Source organism: Triticum urartu, chromosome 5 (genome assembly GCF_003073215.2).
Source record: "Triticum urartu cultivar G1812 chromosome 5, Tu2.1, whole genome shotgun sequence".
Lineage (NCBI taxonomy): Eukaryota > Viridiplantae > Streptophyta > Magnoliopsida > Poales > Poaceae > Triticum > Triticum urartu.
The window spans coordinates 24,711,162-24,726,525 of NC_053026.1; positions in this window are offsets into that span (position 1 = coordinate 24,711,162).

Genomic DNA, 15,364 nt, shown 5'->3' on the forward strand with positions numbered 1-15,364 from the left:
AGGCCAGAGTGTCCCGCACAGCCCAGTTCACACCCTGCTTCCGTCTCAAAAACAAATTAGATAAATGCCACTCCAATTATGGCGATTCATAAAAATTCCATTGCAATTTCCAAACTTTGAAAAATTCCACTTCAATTTTTGCAAACTTTGAAAAACGCCACTGCAGTTTGCAAACATTGAAAAACACCACTCCAGACTTCGAAAAATGCCACTAGAAATGGCATGAAATGGCATTTTTCAAAGTTTGCAAATTGCAGTGGCATTTCTCGGATACACTAGATTTGGAGTGGCATTTATCAAATTAACCCAAAACAAAAATAAATGGGCGAGCTTCTGGGTCCCTGGTGTCAGCCGCTTGTTGTGCAATTCTCTCGTTTGTTGACTACGTTGACAATGACATGGGACCCAGATGTCAGAAATCCACTAGGAGGAGCCATTTTTTTATTGGCTTGAAATAAGGAGGCACTTGCTTGCGTACTGCCATGACCTTGGCGGGTCCCTGCTGTCATCCTCTCCATGTATAATCATCTCCTGATTGTGTATGCGTCAACTTGCTAGGCCCACAAGTCAGCCTCTAAACCCGTGGAGGACAAATACAACCCATTTAAAAAAATAACAGCCCATTCCATACGTTCAAACGGAAAGTTCAACATTCAGAGCAAAGTAACAGGTCTGATCCACATATAGAGTACTGAAATTCCACGCTAACAACCATCATAGCCAAGTTAACTATCTACTCCCACTAATACTCTAGTAGCGTACAAGTACTAACTTACTCTTAGCTAACTAGACGATGCCGGCCGCCATCTGTGGTACACGCTAAACGCCGGCACCGGCGTCATGCGCCTCGCCTCGGACTTGCAAGAGGTGCGATAGGGCGCATTGCTCGCGTGCGTTGGCCCTTTCCATGCCGACGTGGTCCACCGAAGCTTCGGCTTCCAAGTGGGAAACCCACTTGACGAGCTGGTAGTAAAAATCAGCGTCGAAACGCGTGCGTGCCCGACAGCCTCCAGGGCTATTTGCCGGGCGCCAGCCTCCACGTAGTCGGCCCAGTTGCGGGCGCTTTGCTCGCGACTCAGAGCGTCGGTGTGCTGCTGCTCCATGTCCCGCTGGTGGCGCAAATTGGCGATACGATGCTCCTCCGCCAGGCGGTCGCGCTCCAACAACTCCTGCTCCTCCGCCATGCGGTCGTGCTCCAACAACTCCTTGATCTCCGCATTGCCATCTAAAGACAGATAGAATGCCTCCTCCCTCCGTCTGCCTTTCGATGAAAACCCGAACACTAGTTCCGGTGGTGACCGCCTGCGGCGTTGCCTACCACGGACGGGCGGGGGCATGGCGGACGTGGGGAGCGACGTCGGGCCGGTGGGGGCTTATGAGGATATGGCGAGTTGGGTCACGGTGGCACCGGAGAAGGCCGGGAAACAGTACTTATAGGCGGAAGCTAGCGCGACGGTCATCGGAATTCAATGCATAATGGCTTAGCGTGCCAGCTTGCCATGGAAAGCTAGAGAAACTGAAATTATGACTATGCCGTCCCATCCCATCTGGGTCGCATGCCGGCATGGCGGTCAAACGAGTGCACTCGAATCATCTCCCTCCTTGTCAATAATGATTCCACGGATTTGAAAAGCCTGCAACAATTAATGCATATCTTTTTTGCATCAGTTAGCTGCCTTAATTATGGCCGGCTGCATGCAGGCACTTAGAATCGCTTGCAGGCAGTACGCGAAGCAGCATGCAATGAGTCGCAGCCGAGGGCACACATGCAGCCACTTAAATCGCTGGAATTAATTAGGCTTAAACTTCTGCATGCCGTTAATTATTGCCATGCCTTGGTCTTGCCTCTTTGCTCACAGGACTAATAAACCCGGACGGAGGGAGTACCTTGGTTGGTGAGAGGTTTGAATTAAGCCCTGCAAACTGGAAAGGAGGTACTAGTATGTGCGTGATCCGCTATTTATTCGTGTAGGATCGAGTAGGTCGTTTCTTGAATTGAGCCCTGCAAACCAGAAAGGGGTAGTATGTGCGTGATCCGCTATTTATCCATGTAGGATCGATAGTGTAGCTTGTCAGTTTCTTCATAGGTAGGCATTTTTATCCATGTAGGATTGATAGTGTAGCTTGTCAGTTTCTTCAGAGGTAGGCATTTTTATTCAAAAAACTGCCACTTCGCATCTTGCGTCGCAAATAAAACTGCCAGGAGCGCATTTGTAGGCTAGCAGTGATTGATCAGTAACTTGTAAACACTGAGCGAACAGAAATAAGTAACTGTTAATGCATCTCAATGATTCACAGATCATATACGAATATGTAGCTCCAAAAGCAAATATCAGCCACTTCGGATCTTGCGTCGCAACTAAAACTAACTAGTATGATTCCCATACATAAGATCAACATGTTAATGCATCTCAATGATTCACAGATCATATACAAATATGTAGCTCCAAAAGCAAAGATCTAGAAAAAACATTTCTTATTCCTACTAATATGGATGCTTCTCTTGGCCAACATTCAGTACAGACTGAAAGACAAATTTGTTTGTGAAGTCTACGATTCATCTTGTAAACTTAAGTGGTTTCACCAACAGCTGGAACCATGAGAATGAACCACACATGATGAAGGAACATCCACTGCAATATGATTTGGTCTTGTCTCGATCACACCGCGAGACTATTTTCGGAATACAAACTTTCACTTAGGCAAAATGATGCCCATTATATAATCAGACCAAAGCAATGAAGCACCTAGTGTTGGCCAATAAATAGTACAGTACTACTTTTCTGCAGTCCATGAAGTGACTATCCAATCTTTTTGTGTCTATTTTCAAATGGCACTGCATGTAGTGACTATACTATTCTCTTGTGCAGTTCAACCAAAATTGCGGCCACTTTGTTTGTTTGCCAAATAGCAACGGGCAGACATCTCTATCTGCACAAATATCAAGCAGCTAGTAAACATATACCACACCTTGTATTTTCGGTTTAAACATGTCTCTTCCGCTTAGCATCTGTCATGTTCTGCATTGGACAATCTGATACAGTTATGTTTTGCCCTAGACAATTTCATACTGAATTGATTTGCTAGTTCAGAGCAGAAATATAGCGCCTATTCGTCATCAGACCAAGGATATCCATGTTCGTAGTGATGGAAGAGGTGAAATCGATACAACCGAAATTGAGCATCCAATCATTGAATCATGTCCTGCACCTCCAATGTAGGTCCACCCTGCCAATAAATTCACATGCAAACCACTAGTACTATCTAATGACAGTACAAAAAGAGTAGCAAGATAGTAGCAAACCATATGCCTTCGTAATGAACAGCTCATAGTACCACCAATTGGATATAAAGGTTTGGAAAAAAACATGCTCCTAATGTTGAACCAGTTGGACTTTTTGTGCAGTTCCACTAAAATCGAGCATCCCTGTTTGCATAGATATTGAAAGTGTGATTACTCTAAAAGTGGCACTAGTTGAAGCATAGACTCACAAATATAAGCATTCCAATTTCTTAATGGGAAAAGGTAGCAAGACTGTTTCTAACCACCTGTTTGAAGGAATAAATAAAGCAACAACGGCTGATGTCAGGAAGGCATACATAGCTTTTTCTGAAAAACTGAGCCATTCCTGACCTTTCCTTTTATTTTAAGCAAATTTTGTGCAGTTCTACAAAAATAAAATGCCATCACCGCCTTGACAATTCAGTGACACTGTACAAAAGGAAATGACTTAACATTACATCATGATGTCAGGTATGTAGTCGACAGGCATTAGAGACAAACATAATGACCTCCTTCGATAACATAATGAACATTAATTTTAACAAAGGTGTGACTAGCTTTACTAGGATAATTTGAGTGAACTCTACACCCTTTGTTCCTTAATATAAGACGTTTTCGCGGTTCAATTTAAAGTACCCAAATGTCTAGTATTTAGAAAAAAAAGGTAGTAGTTTTCTTGAGCACATATCTGGGAAAGCTTGCCACACTTTATTTATGTCCATACGCTAATGCAACACCATTCGAATACTACAAATCTACACTAATCCAGTGGCTACTGCAACAGTAGAGTAGTTAGTTTATTACATGGTATAGTACAATGGTTTTACTGAATAGATTTCAAAAAACTCTAGCACTGGAAGGTTTCTATAAGAATTAACAATACAAAATATAAAGGTAACAAGTTTCAGCATTGGTATACTAGTTGTGCATGAGCACTAAACCAAATACAAAAGTCTGAAGGTAACTAGCATTATTAACTAATGATAGTATAAAAAATTGCAAACCATGTACCTCCAAGGTAAATATCATTTTGAACTCGGGGGGACCTTAAAAATTGCTATCCCAATCTTGATAATCGATCAAACATAAAAACTTGATCGAACGAATCAAGAGAACGGTCGGAGGAGGAGGTGCCCACTCTTGAACTTTCATCTTGTCTTCATAATTGTCTGTGCAGTTTAACCAAAATAAAATGACATCAGCGCCTTGGCATTTTGGTGACACTGTACAAAAAAATTAACTTATCTCATGAAAGTGAGGTATGTATTCTATAAGCATTAACAGTGCAAAAATCTGAAGGTAGTAACAAGTTTCATCGTTGGTATACTGGCTGTGCAACAGCATTAGAATGCATTGGCTAAAAAATCTTTAATACATCCACAATCAATAGCTAACCCTGAAATAATCTAGTGACATTAAATGGCATTGCTTAAATTTATCAGTGGCATTAGACTGAGAGCGGCATTAGTTAAATGTGGCATCACTTTAGTAGTAGCATTGCTTGACTTGACTGCTGGTGTTATACTAACAGCAAAAAAAGTGGCAATAAGAGCATGGGAGGCCCATTCGGACAGTGGGCGCACCAGTACGATGTACCTCCACGGACGCAGAGTGCTGAGGGAGGTATGGTTGCCTAGAGCAACAAATATCCAGGCAGCATATGTGGATTATGTCTCATTTTTGTTCTCTTTAGCCACCTTTTTCCTATGCGAGGACAACAAACCGATCGACCTGGTCATTCTCTATTGTGTTGTCATGCCTTTCTACCCTTCTTCAACCAAGAGACACGAGACTCGTTCCTTAGCTACTGATTTCCCCCTTTTCAACCTAGATGCGGGTTCGATGCCTACTCTCTTGGACATTACAGTCTCCCTTCCTTTCCTTACTCAACCCAGACATGGATTAGTCTGCATGGAGTAGGGTTTCCTTTAATAGTGCAAATTATGGTTTTTGTCTGCGTGGCCAGCAGAGCAGAAGATAGCAAATTGGGAAGATGATGGAGTGGAAAAAGATCCACATGCAACGACATGGCAGATGGGGCAATAGAACAAGGTTATGATTCTAAAAGAGGTTGCATACCTGAGGGTCGGCGGGAAGTGGCTTCGCTCGTGGTCGTCGTCCTCTGCACACACTATGGCAGCGAGCTTGGGGACGGAGGCCATCCCGCGCGGGCGCTAGGTCTGAGAGGACGGCCTTGTCGTCAGTGCGTGACCTCGCTCGCCGACGATGAGTGCGTCAATGTTGCACGTCCTTTTCTTCCCCGGCGGACCTGTGACCACCGGTGAGGAGGGATAGATGCGTCGTCTTTTTTAGATCTGGAGACAGGGTGGTAGTGTGAGAAGCAAGTGGGCAGCCCTTAGCAAGAAAGCGCTGAAGCTCCAGTCTATATATCTTTTTTATACTACTAGTACTAGAGGTGGAGTAGTGGTAGAGTAGTTTATATTTTCTCTGCGTACAGTACCAGCTAGTCGTGCTTCAAAACTGATCGGCACGCCATTAAAAAAATAAAGGTAGATAACTAATGTGACACCTCGGGCCAACGCGACCAGATCACATTTTGCATGAGAAATTACACACCATGTTTCGTTGACATGTGGTCTCGTTCCAACATATCAGTGAGACGACGGCGAGTAGTAGGAGTATTTCCGAACGAACATGTAGGCCAGGGCGCCTCTTCATGAACCGTGGCAAACTCGCAACCATCCACCGACTCTTCGCCTTTCCCTCTCAATTTGGAACTGCTGTCGCACGCTCTTCCTCTCCCTCCTCCATTTTCCTTCAGCCCTTCACCCTTTCTTCTGCTATTGTTCGATCGTCTTCTCCATGGAGGGAACAGGCTGGAAACGACCCCGTTATTCTTGCCCCGATCTGAAAGATGACGTGGTGGAGGAACTCATTGATCAGTGCAACGTCATCACCTCGGCTAGCATGGCAGGTTCATTCAAGCCCATTCTTGACTCAACTAATAACATCATTACAAGGAACCCAAGAGTCAAAGAGCGGTTTGATCTCCCCTATCTTCTTCGCCGTGACCCTGATAACTGGCGCCGGCACGACGGAGGCCTCGCCCTGTGCAAGTTGATGTCGCTTGATAATGATACATATGATGTTAAGATGCCATCGCTTGAGGGCAAGGCTTGGGCGGGCGCAAATGGAGATTGGGTTGTTTACATTGGGTCCAACTGCGAGTGGGAACTTGTGACTGTGTACACTCGTGACCGGGTTCCACTTCCAAAAATCTCAGCAGACTGCCCAGAGGTTGAGCACACCGGTATTGTACGCACGTTCAAATATGATCATGGTGACTGTCTTCTATGGAAGATAGCAATTTGTCGAGTTCCCAACCACTCTTGGAATTACAACAACTATGAAGTTGTTGCTATCTTCGACAAGCTTGTTGCCGTCCTTGGTGGTTTGACTCGATGGATATTTCTCAAAAATTAGTTTCTGTACACGGATGAGTATTGTGATGCAATTCAATACGAGGGCCTTGTGTTTGCTGCCACCACTCGTGGCACTATTTTCGCATGGGATCCTCGTAGTTTTGGTACGTTTGTATTCCACCGTAATTATAATTGTTTCATCCACATGCATGCGGGTTAGCAAGTTTCCCTTTACTAATTAACCTTCTTGTGTTTCCAAGGTCTTGTGAACATCCCACCACCTATACTTGAAAATGTTTATAACCAAGGGGGAGATGACGATGGTGATGATCGCGAGCATGAGGATGAGCAGTGCCCATATACTCTGTGGTGCCTGGCAACTAATTCCGATGGATCACCACTTCTTGTGTGTATACAGCCCACTGATGATGTTACTGCTAAGGAAGCAGGTGTAGTCTCCCATGGTCACACTCTCCGGACCTATTCCAACACGCGTTGCATGGTATTCGGGATGGATACTAGTGTGCTAGGGCCAACTCCTTCTCCCTGGTACAGAATTGATAGTCTTAGAGAAAACTCGCTCTTCCTTGGACAAAACTATCCGATGATGGTGAAAGGCGATCCAACTGCTATTGACACAATGTTACTAGTACCATTTATGAGAAGCAACTGTGTCTATACCTCGGACATTTGGGTGGTTCCCTACCCTGGTACTGATATAGTAGGCTGCTTCAGCCTGGATGATCGGTCCTGCATTGGTCTCTAGTTCGACAATCGATGGGCCGTCCCAGAGAATTACTTGTGGTTCAAAGCAAGCATTTCCAACGCCGAGGAATGGTTGAGTTGAAGTTCATTTCATTGCTTGTTATTTGTTGTGTGATGAAAACTTTAGTATTTATAATGTATCCTCGTTGTCGATGTGGGTTGATGACCTGTTGTATGTAATAAAATGATATGCTTGTGATAAACTTACTTAATTTATGAATGGCTTTCGAGTCGCTTCTCTGAGTGAGTGGTGCGACGAGGCAAAAAAATATTTTCCGAATACATAATTGTACATGCATTGCAATAGGTTGTCGGATGAGGCCAATCAACAATAGTAGTGCACTATTTGTACTAGCTTCACATGATTCGCGCGTTGGGCGAGTGTTTTTACTGTAGCCATATGTTAATGTGTTCACTGTACATAACCAGCACCTCGAATCCTCGATACTAGTACTATATAGTAGGAGTAAGTAGTAGGATTAGTAGGGTGGCATGGGCCAGAACAAGCATTCACGTCCAGGAGTACGGCACACGCCACCACCACGACATCCATCTGACACCATATTATTTCTTGGAGTCCGTGCTAGAGCAATCTCTTCAACCTCGTCGTTTCTCTAACTTCAGCCATCGCGCGGCTGGCGAGGTGGGGGTTTGCCGATAGTTGGTTTCCTTAACTGCGGTCCCACTTGTAAGGCCAACTCCAACGCACGACCCCAAATGGACCTCCGTTGTACACGAACTCCAACGATAATTTTGACTAGAAAAGCAAGACCAAAGAAAACAAGAACCACCAGAATACATTTTACTACTCCTGTAAGTTGGATTAGTGCCTTCTCGATGCATTCATTGTTGATCTACGGAGGCTCGATCTTGCGTGCTTCTTTCTTCTTCGAGTGTAAAGCAGTAGACGTTGCTTCCTCGCATCTAGTCTCATGTCTAGCCTCTATTCTAGTAGGAGTATCAACAAGTGCACTAATCTCATCTCTAGCCTCTGTGCTAGCTAAAAGTGATAGAACATCTACTAAATTGCGCTCTATCAATATATGGATGTACTCTTCTTCCCACTACAAAAACTTGCATCCATTCTACTTCCTCCGTTGCACAATACATCCCTTCTATTTGTCAAAATATATATGTATTTAGACATGTTTTAGTATATAGGTACATCCATTTTTGGACAAACGGAAGTCAAGTATTTTGGAACGGAGGGAGTACACAATAAAAAATTTAAGTTAGCACAACTAGTCTAATCCGAGAGCACAATCAAAGATTTGGTCGGGTTCATCCTCCTTTTGCCGACACGTGGGACATCCAGCATTCAGGTCGTGTCATGAAGAAATAGAGTGGTAGTTGAAGCCACGAGATGTGCATCTTGGGTTAAACTGTAAATAGAATCTTACTACTCTCGAGTAACTCCAAAAGCGGCCATCGAAGATCTTTATTGGATTTGTTTTTCATCACCAGCACGTCGAGGTGAAAGATGTGCAGGTTCAGTGGGTCCTCTTGCGTTTTCACTGACATGTGGGGCCGCATGTGAGAAAACAGACGATGGGCTCCGCGCGTCCGCTGGCTGGCTGAGAAGAGAGATAGAGGAGGGCTGAGCATGGACTGCAGGAAATTTGTTCTACGTACCTCGATATAGGCTCGATATAGTGGGGTCGCATGGGCCATAACTAGCATTCACTTCTAGTAGTACGGCACACGCCACCCACACGAGTCCCATCTGACACCAATTTTCTTGGAGTCCATGCTACAGCCATCTCTTCTCCCTCTTGTTTTCTCAGCCATCGCGTGGTGGGCGGGGTGGGGGTTTGCCGATAGTCGGTTTGCTCAACTGCGGTCCCACTTGTAACTGAAAATGCAACACCGCACGCATTCCCGCTTGAGCGGCGTGCCGGACCAACCGTGTGGGGGTGCGACGCGAACACGGCATGCTTTTCCTTTTCAACTCGTAACTTGTAAAATTTGGTTCTGCTCCATGGCGCGACCGATAGATAGAAAATAACGATTTTGCCTAGAGTAATGAGAAGTTTGGTTCTGGCGCCGTTCATGCATAGAGTACGTACGAAAATTATGAAGTTGATGCGAAAGGTAAGATAATTACTGTAGTATCATATACTACTACATGGATTTGACAGAAAGATAAAAATACATACGGATCCATCAACGACATCCTCAGGCCCTAGTGCGCCGGGTCACCAACGGACGTGTGAGAAGCAGCGTCGTGGGCGCCGAGCTTAACATGCTTCTAAACAGTGCTGTCCAAGGTTGCCCCGCGGTCCAAGAAGGCCAGCGTCCTATCGTCCTCCTCTTGCATGTAGTAGTCCTTGTGGACGATTTGCGCATAGACGTGGGTGATTATGTCGATGGTGTCTTGCTGCGCCAGGCGCTGCGCGGCAAGGGCGGCCTCGAGGTGGACATTCTCCGGCACGACGGTGGGCAGTCGCAGGGCCACCAGTGCGTCGAAGAGGTTGTCACCATAGTGGCCATTGAGGGTGGCGGGCATCGCAGAGCCTGGGCGCGTCGGCTGGAGGCTTACGTCAAAGTTGTCTGCAAGCTTCTTGACGACGGTGAACTTGTCGAGGAAACCGACAAGGACCTCGTCGAACAAGGAGGTGAAGCTGTCGTCCAAGCGGCCCCTCGCCCTGGCGGCCTCAAGAAATACTACCTGGAGACGTTCCTCGGTGCCGAGCCGCAGGCTGGCGTCGTGGACCATCTGGCCCAGTCGGCTGATGCTCGCGCTCATCACCTCCATGGGTCTAGCTTAGCTTCTAATCAACTGATCTTGCGATTCGAGTGATCACTCTTGCCCTTGGTTAGCGTGCGTAGGTGCGTAGGATTTCGTACTACTCCTCGGCCCTCTACTGCACCTGCCTTTGGTTGTATGATAGGTGGGCCAGCCACCCTTGGGCCCACGTGTCATTCACCAAAAGGCAGTTGTCGTAAGTCAATGAAGGTGCGTCCCCCTCCGTGCCGGTGCAGTATAGTCATCTCACCGGACCTCTAGTTGGGGCCCAACGAGAGAAGTTTGATGTTTACTGGTTTATTGGTCCCCTTTGCATTTTGCGCCAAGTTTTGACCTTCGATTTAACTAATAAAATGTTAATGCATGTAAACAAAAATGTTGTGTAAGTCACCTTACGAAAACCAAATAATCCCAAAATACTTAGGCACGGTGCATTAACTCCATCGTTGTTTCTTATTTCATGACATATCAACCAATGAGAGATGTGGGCCGTGCATGCTTTCAATGACTTGAGACTACCAAACATGACATGCAGTGTTTAGTTCCTTGCATGTAATCCTATTAGTACTCTAGTTAGCAAAAAACATTAAGTTCTCTCGCCGATAAGAATAAAACACCATGTATTTATTTACAGAGGGAGTAGTACATTTTTTGTGGCATGCATTACTAGATATTTCTAGTCAAATACTAAAATCCAGATGGACGTGGTAGTACTCCTAAATCCAGACGGTGGTGCTACTAGTACTAGTAGTAGTACTACCAATGTAGTAGTAGGAGTACTAGCACTGTACTACCCGTTGGTCAAATTATTACGTGCGGCTCCTCACAGTGAAGTGACAAGACCCTGCGCCGGAGATGACACCTGAGTATAGGCGCCGTGTTCGGCGTACCATGGTCAGCCTCACCGTCTGCAGTCACTATCATCATGGTTGTAGAGCTAGCCTGCCTACAACTAGCCCTGTTCGACATAATTTCCCGTGCGTAGATGCCCATGCATTACACGGAACACCAAGATTGGGGTGGACGACTTCGGCAGCGGCCATCGTGCCAGATGTTTCCATGGCCTTCTAGATGTGGTGGGGAGGGGATAAGGCTGATTGTGAGAGACAAGGATTTGTTTGTAAATAGGGAACAAGTGCGGGCATCTTTTTGCAAAAATGGAGAAGCTTGGTTTGTATGCGTCAGATCTAGATCTGACGGCTATTGGTGAAAGATGGGAGGCACAACATCATCACCAACTCAGGACCTGTTTGATTCGCAGGATTTTGAAAACACAGGCATAGGACACAGCAATATTACAAGTTTCAAACTAATATTACAAATGTTAGGAGTAATGTTGCACCTACGAAGAGGGAATTACTAGGAAGTTTATGTAAGAACTTTCGTTACTTTAGGTGGATGCAGCATTATCGTACAAACTAAAATCCACCGCCCTGACAAGTCACTAATGGGCAAATAAGTTTTCGAGTCTCTGGCCACTTGATGTTTCAAAAACAAATTCAGCTTCTGCGGAGACTTTGTCATTTAGGCTTAGACGCTTGCGGTGATCAGCACGCCATTCATTGTTGCGCCAGAAAATGCCAAACCTCATTACCTTGAACACACTTGCCTCCAGAACAAAGAACCTGGCCAATTTAATCTCAGATGTGCTGCCTCGGTAGTCGATCAAATCAATTTCTGTAAGATGGAGATCAAGGCATTCGATGAGATTGTTATAGTGCAGCACATTTTTCACTTTCGGGTCTTTTTTTATCTGCAAAAGAAGAGAACATATTAGAGCAGCTGGCTGCATAAGATTGCCGTGTCATCAAGAGGTACCAATATCATTCGCTCATACGATAGGGTTGGCTGGCTACTGATATTTTTTCACTCTCTCTCTCTTTCTCTCTCTCTCTATCTATCTTTCTGTTTCCTCTCATTTAACTAGGAGCACGTGAAGAGCTTGGGCATTTGTTGCCTTCCACTATGTGGTCGATGCCATATTTCGCAAAAGTATGCCACATAATACGCATCGATGTCAAATCAAAATATTTTGGCACCGCTCTCGCGATGTGAGAGAGTTGGCACCGCTGTGCACACAGACCCACATGTATAAACAAATCAATCAAACCAACTACACCAGCCTCTCACTCTCCCAAACAAGTGTTTTTTTATTGCCTCAGTCCTCTCTCTCTCCCACGCAGTGTTTTTTCATTGCATGAGTTAATTTGGCACCGGAGCAAAGTAGGTGATCCAGATTGGGGCACCAGGTGAGCAATGGAGGGGCATCGATGCCAAATGCATCACAAGTGAATTTGGCACATGTTTTGGCCTACATAGCCCACTTTTGTACTCCCTCCATCCCAAAATTCTTGTCTTAAATTTGTCTAAATACGGATGTATCTAGTTACATTTTAGTGTTAGATACATCCGTATCTAAACAAATGTAAGACAAGAATTTCAGGACGGGGGGGATACTACCTTGTATTTAGTATAAAATTTTGACCATAGATTTACCTAAGAAAATGCCAATGCATGTCACTAAAAATTACACCATTCAAAATTATGTTCAAATATGAATCCAACGATATAGTTCTTAGTGACATGCATTAACATTTTGTCAGTTAAATCTATGGTCAAATTTTGATACTACAATTTTGGAAGAGTAATCCAGGACGGAGGTAGTACTTGCTCTTAGGGTAACCATAGAGTTACTGGAGTAGTCTAAGTTACTTTCCACTATGACTAGCCTATGCTACTATAGTAGTATAGCATAAAAATGATGCAGGTGATCACGTGAGAAAAAATACTAAAAATGTTTCTTTCGGTGTAGTGCGTAGATGCAGTTTTGAACACTACACTTGTCATGGTAATTTGGGAAAATTACAAAAAAATTGAGCTACGTTGTGATTACCGTTTACTTATATGAAAGAAGTTTCACCTCAATGAGTAGCTTCTCCGTGCACGGAAAGCATGTAAGGAATCCAACAACTTGATCCAGATTGGGGCTGATAGATTTTAGTGCAAAGATCTTCACTGTGCGCATGCACTGGGTCAAGCTTGTGGGAATCATTTTCTGGAAGACGGTCGTAAATACATCAAGAAGAAATTTAAAAATGTGAATTTCAAGAAGACGGAGAAGAAGATGAGTGATGTACCTGAACGATTATGGATCCAATAAAGACTTCGGAGAATTTGGCAGACGAGTACACCAACGCTGTCAATTTCGGCGCGTCAATTACCTTGATTTTTGTAGGACCTTCTAGATCCGATACAGGCAATCTCTCAAGGAAAGGCGCATTCTCAATGACCATAACATGGAACAACTGGAGTGATCTCTTCCTAATTGATGTCTTGTTGCGGGGCCAGCAAGACACATAAATCCATCGGAGATTCGTCTAGGCGATCTGGAGGCTAATGAACCCGTGGATCTGCTCAAGACGAAGGTACTCGAGCGCACTACAGCTGTGGAGCAGGTGCTCTATAGCCTTCTTTGAGATGACAATGTCGAAGAGGTCGAGTTGCTTGAGTTGAGGGAGAAGAAGGGCCAGCGCGACATTAATCTAGGGAAGATAGCAGGAGCTAAAGCTGGCGCGGCGCAGCATTGATGTGAGGCGGAGCGCGGACGGCGGCAGAGAGCGACATCGTTCAGCTTCAAAGCTGAGCTCCTCGAGCTGATCTAGGGCGGGGGATAAGAACCACTCGTTGAACTTGGGTTGGACCTTGTAGTTGGTACTGAACATGCAGATGTCAAAGCGTCTGGCTGGCCCAGGGTGCGATGAAAGGATCTTGGAGACTGCGGCCATGCGTTTGCAATCCCCATCGCAAAGGCAGCTGTCAACGGTGAGGTTGAGGGGGACGCAGCGCCAGAGGGGGCGCCACCGCCGGGAGAGCAGGGCGGTCTGCATGGCAGATTTGGTGGGGAGGAGGCCGATGATGACGAGCAGCATGTCGTCAGGGAGGCTGCTGATGAAGTCCAGGCTCACCGGATGCGGTTTTGGCTCGAGCCGCCTCTGCTTCTTGGCTGCCTCGCCGTCCATCTCAACCGGCGACGACGCCGGTGTACACGTGTGCTGGTGTGTGTTGTGTGCTAGGTGTGCGCGAGCGCGTCCTTCTGTGCATGCCGCCGCACAGTGGTGAATTGTGCGCGAGTGCGTCCTTCGCGCGCAAGTTTGTCCTCAATGCGCCCTCAATTTACTAGCGTGCGGGGTGCTACCCCGAGTGGTTTCAACTTTGTTTACTTCACCGCGTGTCAGATGGGCCTCTAGTTTACTTATTTTCACCCACTGTCACATGGGGCAGCACACGAAGATACAGAACACGAGCTAACAAGGCAGCATGTGGATTGGTTGACCGGTCAACTAAACAATATACGGAGCTATACGCTGACACAGTGAGCGTATAATCCGTCGGTATAGAGAGTTCGAGTGAGAGGGGAGGCCCGTGAGAGATAGCAGAGAGAGAGAAAGAGCTACTCCCTCCGTTCGATAATGTAGTTCCAACATTTTTTAAGTCAAACTTTTGAAACTTTGACCAAGTTTATAAAGAAATTACTTATATCTACAATACCAAAGATAAATGATAGTATGAAGTAAGTACATGTTGTGATGAATCTAATGATCGTTCCAGATGTAAATGTTTTTCTCCACATATACCTGGTCAAACTTTTCTGAGGTTTGACTTTTCAAAACATCCATATGCTTATGGACGTGATAGAGTCCCTAACTAGAGAGAGAGACAGAGAGAGACAGAGAGAGAGAGAGAAAAGTGTGTGTGCTTGTGTGGAAGAGACATGGACAACACACGATAAATGTAGAGAAAAAGCGTGCGTGTCTTATGCAAACATATCACACATGCATCTTCGACAACGGAGGCAAGGTGAGGAGATAGGGGCTGTTTGGTTCTAGGCCTAGGAGTGCCACATTTTGCCACACATTTCTGGCCACACTTGCCTAAGGTTAGTTCTTCAAAATGAGAGCCACAAGTTGGCAAGCCTAAGGGAATCTTTCCATTCTTTTTGAGTGTATGTCATGTGGGGCCCTAGTGTGGCAAAAAGTGTATTGCCTAAGGTAAGGCTTGAACCAAACACCCTCCTAAGTTGGTCAAAGCTGCCTAACGTTAAGTGTGGCAACATGTGGCAACCATAGTCACAAACCAAACAGCCCCATGGTGTGTGGTTGTTTGGAACCGAGAGAGCAAGACCCCTAG